We start from the raw sequence: 6,762 nt of genomic DNA, 5'->3' as shown, positions 1-6,762 counted from the left end.
AGTGGAGATCAAGTAATAAAAAAGGAATTCAGAGCAGGGAGTGAGTATGATGGGCAGCAGGGAGAGGGGGAAGGATGGAGGATGTCTGGAAGTTTTTCTTTTGAACTGCAAGTACAATGAGGGAGGAAGTTCATAGAGAACTATGAACCCACAGCAACTGGAATGAGCACAAGTCAGAGGTGAAAGAAGGCATATTTCTAGAAATCTGCATCAAAGTTCTGGTTGTAGTGGGTGTGGTTTTAGGGGGCATATTTCCCAAGAGTTTAACCTGGGCTTAATGCCCAGATTTTAGGTCATCTGTGTGCCCACATGTTGGCAAAAGGTCAGAAGGGCCAGGTTACCAGGGGAAGAAATGAAGCATAGGATGAGGCTACCATACTAAAACCTTTTCTATCCAAACTTGTTGAATGATGGGAGCAATGCTCTGGTATGAGCTGACAGGCCCTCGTTGTATCAGAGACATCACAACAGACTTGATAACCTTGAGCAGCATCTCACTATATGTTTGGTATCCACCATAAAAGTAAGCCTGTACTCTGCTGCTGAAGCATGGATGGACGTACACCATGTTGTGTACAAGAGAAAATATGCAGAAGGTGGTGTACAAACCCAAGGTTGTTCCTACTAAAATGCAGTTTGAACGCTCACCAGTCACAGAGCAGTTGGTGGAAACAAATGGTTTGAGGTCTGTAGCTGGTGCTAAAATCTCCAGCATACACGCTTGGGCAAACATAACCAAGGCAAAATTCTTTGAGACTTTACGAATTCTTTTAAGTTGATATTTCAGTGATTTGCCTGTGGACAAGGAGTTAAAATTCTTGCTTATTTCTGTGCCTTGAGGTACTTCCCAAGTCAATGATTGTTTTTGTACAGGTGTGGTGGAATTTTGGGGATACAGAACATTGTGTTGACTTATTGGCACGTTCTTGATGGAAAGCAGTACTCTTGGGATTTTCCAACAGACAGTAGCTTCAAAGAGGACTTCATATCTTCCAGGTATCCAAAAAAGCCAAGTGTTTATCTGGAATTTGATGTGACAAACATTGCAACCTACAGAAAGGTTGATTTTTTTGTGATTTTTATTTTGTTCAGTTAATACTTACATAAAGTTCTTTGATTTGTGCGGAGAAATGCTGGAGAAGGCAACCAGGTTGAAAACAATAGTTGTTTCTCATAAAAAGCATGGTTTGCATGTAGTTCCACAGTTCCCCACAATAAACCAAATAGGACTTCTGTTTTTCAGGAATGGTATCTGAATGAGGCTCAGTTCCTGACTGTGTTGCAGATCCTCTGCCTTGCATTCTCCTCCCCCCCACCTACGAGAGGAAAGGTAATAATTTGGTACCTTTCTGTAGAATGGCTGAAACATATGAAGCGTGAGTATTGAGACCAGCAGCAGAACTGTTTTGTGTATCTGATCATGGTTACTGTAGTGGTACCATGTCTGTAATGTCACACTGAAGAAGTTATACAACAGGGCAGCAGGAAGAGGAGTTGTCCGTTTACCTTTTGCGCTCTGTATGGGATCTAATCCTCTTCTGGAAGACTGCCCTTCCCTGGGATTGACCAGGCATACTGGATGTGGATATGGTTTTGGAGTTCAGGGTAAAACAAACAGAGAGCAAGAGCACAGGTAAACAGGGAGCCTATTGTCCCACATCAAGTCAAGTGACACCTGGGAAAGGTGAGTGACCTTCCCACCTGCTGAGGAAACAGACCCAGAGCCGAGCTTCAAAGGTGACAAATACTAGAAGATTCCCAAAGGATCTGTAGAGTTAGTTTCAACTCCTTGAGAGGTGCTGGACTGCAAAGCATATTTGAAGTCTTGAAAGACAGCTCAAGCCCTGAACATATTCCCACCAAATGCAAGGTTCCTGCAATGCTTGTGCCTTTGGTCACTAAGAGCCATCAGAGCATCTCTGTGTACTGTTCTGTGTACCATAACTAAAAACCTATCCTGAAGGGAGATATGGCCCACTATGCAATGAAAGTTAAACTGGGCAGGACATGATGGGATTAGGGTTAAACATTAGATGCAGACAGTTGTGTCGCTTGGTGAATGTGGGACTAGCTGTAACTGCGATAAATTGTGAAAGTACAATAAAGTACAAAAAAAATTCTGCAGTAGCAGACAAGCCTTGGTATATCAAAATGATGAATGGTTTCATAAATGCCTTCCTAAATAAGACGAATATTTTCTGAGTGACTCAGAGCTGCTGTGGGCCTAAGTACTTACCTTTGTCTCCAGGTTGCTGTCCTAAGAGCTATCCCAGGAGGCAGAATCAGAGCCATTATCTTAAGTTCTTTTCATTGAGAACAAGTCATGTTTCTTCGCAGAAAATTTTGTAATATCAGAATTATTTAACGTACTTAAATGTATTCAGGTTGTGAAACTTCAACCCTTTAAAAATAACTTCTTAGCTGCTCTGTCTGGTTTAGGTTTTGGTTTCTTTTTTCCCTTTCAAGGTCTCTGTTTTCTCATCAACAGGAAAAAAAGCTGAAACCTTTGAGCCACTTGGATGTTAATAGGAAAGAAATGCTGAACATTTAACAGGTCTGGAGTGGGACTAATTTCAGCTCGTATCAGCTGAAATTTCAGTAATGAAAGTGAGAAAAAGTGAAATGAATAGCAACTGAGAAATGTGCCCCTCTTTCCTAAACACTAAAATGTTGTTCCTATCTGTTCCGATTTCTTCCCTTGAAACTACAAGAAAAGAAACATTTATTTCAGGATTTGTCCTGCTTGTCATCTTTGAAGTAAGTATTCCTTCTGTAAAGCTGTATAACAAAGTACTTGTTAAACTAACATCAAGAATTTATAATGGAAATGTTTAGAATATCTTATTTCCAAGGCCTAATTGGAAGCAACTTAAATTATTACATCAATAAAAATTGCTTGAGGGGAAGCCAAAAGGCATTCATGTAATGAAATAAGAAGCCCTAGCTGGAGAAAATTATTTTCACTGCAGAACACCTGAAAAGCTTTGCAGCTGTTGGATTAAAGGTAAAACTACTGAATTATTCTGCATTTTTTGATGCATGGAGATTTTAATATAAAAGGTCATGCAGCTTGCAAAAGAACAGACAAAAAGAAGCTGAGAAACGTAGTGTGAACAGATTGCACTCTATTTATTTGAAAACAGCCCTTACCTGACTGAAGTGCGGTGCCATTATACTCCCTACCAAACATCTTGCAATTCTAACACACTTATTTTTATGGCTGTTTTTAAAGCTGTAAGAGTGTGTCACATGGTGGTTCAGGCTTCAGGTTTTAAAATACCAGTTCTCTTGGGAACCGAAGGTACTAATCCAGACTACACTCAATTCATGCCTTCAACCTGGCAAAGTGCATGTGATGCTATTTGTAGCTTATGATTCTTGAGTGTCTTGGACAAAAGCTAACCCCCCAAGATTTTGGCTGTTCTATATCTGTACAAAAGACATCTTTGCGGCAGACTAGGAAGGGGTAGCTAGGAGGGAGATGTTTCAATTTTCTGATAAATTCTCCCTCCTTGCAGTTATACTCAGACCTGTGTGTGTCTGTGGGCACCAAATTAGGGGGATGAGCAGTCCAACACTGCTGCTACTGGAGGGCTTTGCCCAGCTACTCTCACTCTGTCAAAGTAATTGTGAACTAAAAAGTGTCTGTTTTTTTTCTCTGCCTGAGCCTGTCAACACTTCTGTGCTTAAAATGTGATGAAACATTTTGCACAGGCAAAAATCTTCTTAGCAAATAAAATATATTATAATGTTAGCATGGAAGGATATGTAACTCCCATATCCTAGACATATTCTATACACAGAGAAATGGAATACAATCAAACACACATTCATGCTTTCAATATATAAACTTTAAAAATCAGAATATCAATGCAGAGTATAGGAAAACTATTCTAGTATGCTTTTTTACATGATTACTTTTTAGCAGAGCTTCTCAGAAGACAAAGGAGGTGGCTATCTTAGTAAGAGAATTAGAATGAGGGGAAAAAAAATGAGAATCTCACAAAAAAACCTATCAAGTGGAAAGTTTAATTATCTGTGGGCTACATATCTCCACAAAAGCGGGCAACTGGGGAAAAAAATATTTTCTCAAACTTATATTTCAGTGAGGAAGTTTTCTTACTCATTAGGTAATGGCAAAAGCTAATGCTGTTTTGCACACCTTATTTTCTGAGGGATCTGAATAGATACAGGTTAATTATTTGCTTACAGTAAAGCTGTTCAAGCCTCTGATTCCATTTTGCGAGTCTCCAGCAGCTCAAGCTCCTGAAAATAGTTACACTTGTTCTTTTAAAGATCCCATTTTTAGTATTTCAGCAAAGTTTTCCAAAAAAAGTGGTATCAGCAGCCTCTGCCTCCCAATACAGTCACATATCTGTGGAATTCAAAGCACTGTTCTCTAGAAGTTGCTAATTGCCTGTCAATCATCTGACACTAGCAGTTCACACATTTTTTGCTATCGACCTAGCAGATTAATAGTATAACGCAAACAAAGGAACAAAGGCTAAACTGTTCAATTGGGAAGGCTAATATGTGGTCTTTTCAGGCCAAGATTAACAGAGAAACAGAAAAATGGTGTTCTTTGTAAAACTAAAGCTGCAGTGACCTTGACTCTGGCAAACAGACTGAATGAGTTCAGCACTATTTGCCAGTAAAACTTGAAACAGCAGTGCTTTAAAAAAGAAAAAAAAAAAAAAAAAAAAGAGAAAAACCCTAAACCTTATATTGAAAAATTATTCCAAACAAAATTAAAATTAATTTGATTTCACTTTTCAGACTTAGCAACATAGCTAAAATGATTCATAAAGCAATGCTAGAAACTGTTATTCAGCCTTCTGCTGAATGTAATTTTTAGTGTCTGCATGAGTCTATTTTCAGGACAATACAGCACTGTTTAAAAAGTAGTGTTTAAATTTTCCTCCGGTATCTTTGGGACTTGTATTCTTGGATTGCGGTCAATCAGAATAAGAGTACTATTATTACTGAAATTAATATTTTTTGCAGTTACTTGTATATTCATCACAGCTAAGAATTCCAACCGAGACTAGGGTCTAGCATGCTACCACTGAGCCAACACCAAAGGCAAGGCCCTGTAAATTTCCAGTCCCTCTACACTGTGGTGTTCTCTGTCAAAGCTTCATAATTAATATTGCAGTGAGATTTGCTCTCCAAGTAGAGCAATGTTGGATGAAGAGGAAAAGGTGTTGTGTATGGATTGACTGCTCCAAAAAGCATTTTACCTACCTTTATTGATATTTACTTGGTTACCATATGGAGAGAAAAAATCCTTTTAGGTTAAAAGAGAAAATATATAAAGTAGGCTTTTGGTTTTCTTTGATTTCTGTAAGCATATCTTATTTCCAAAGGTGTAATGACTTATAGTTCTTCTTTTACCTTGGAGTTCTTGTTCCTACTTGACATACCTCTGTTCACAACCTCATTTGTTCTAATACAATATTTTTCCAGGACTGCATGAAAATTTGTGTCACTGAAATGACCTGCTACGCAATGAAGTGGTTCAGAAGAATTCTTATCCTGAAACATTTCAGCAACAACCAGCAGGATTGAGCACCAGCAAGTGGGCAGGGTTGAACTGGCACCAAGTGTGTTGCTGCAGCCAATGCATCGTATTATCACACCCTCAGACCCCTTAATGAAGACAGCAGAGATTCTCTTCATGGCAGCTGTTGCCAGTCCCAAATAATATCTACTTTCCAGGTCAGATGAATCAGAAGCACTGGAAAATGTTAAAAAGCAAGTATAAAAGAATCCAAACCAAGATTCAGTTGTTCTGGTATTGTCTGTCCTCCTAACAGGTCCAGAAGGGTCCCCCAATAATTTCTGCAACAATTGCTTAAACTCCTTTTGAGCAGTACGTCCAGCCTGTGCGCTGCTTGCAGCGGCTTTGGCTCAACCTTAAACATTTGTCTTGTAGTCTCATGGTCAGCCTAAAGCTTCATTTGCTGCCAAAGGGTCAGTTCCCATCAAGCAGTGGCTGCCCGTTCAGTCACCTTCTTTTGTGCCCACCTTTTTGCATCTGTGCCGCTGTGCATTTAGGTCATCTCGGCACCTAATCCCAGAGAAGATGAAACACATAGTCATTAGATTTCAGCAGGGTTCCTGTTTATGATGAGTCAAGGCCTGAAGTCAATGTGAAAACACATCGCTACTGCCTTAAAGATTTGATCTTTATCACAGCCAAAGGAAAGGAGGACCAGGAGTGGCAGTGTACAGTTGAATGAGGAGCTTGATGTTTTACAGGTAGTTTCCTCAGGCAAACCTGCACCCCAGGAGGGCAACTGGCTGAAACATAACTCTCAGCAAGCAGTGGCTTGGGAATTTGTAAGATGCTCACAGATATTTCAGCTGGTGGCAGGAGTGGCCGTGAGCTGCACATTTGGAGACCTGTGGTGACTGTCTTAACTGTCTGTAGGCTACCACACATCCTCCCAAAACCTTCACATTCTTTGTATGGAAACCTGCCTTTTTCTTTACTGTTATCCTACGGTGTTAGTGATGTCCACAAAGTGTACAGTGGATGAAAATGTAGAAACTAGCTTATCTTTCAAAATAATTAATTAATAATTCTTGTGACTAAATGTTGGTCTGAAGAGTGCAATTCTGATAGACGTCCTGAATATATGGCTATAGCCATCCTGAATGTTTGTGTTTGAAATTTAAACCATCTTGAACAGCTCATAGTGCTGCCATTTTCATTCCCTGATTCAATGCACGTAATTCCTAGAAAGGGTTTTCTAAAAT

This window comes from Cuculus canorus, chromosome 1, assembly GCF_017976375.1.
Source record: "Cuculus canorus isolate bCucCan1 chromosome 1, bCucCan1.pri, whole genome shotgun sequence".
NCBI classification, from domain to species: Eukaryota; Metazoa; Chordata; class Aves; order Cuculiformes; family Cuculidae; genus Cuculus; species Cuculus canorus.
Note: the sequence above shows the minus strand (reverse complement) of the source record.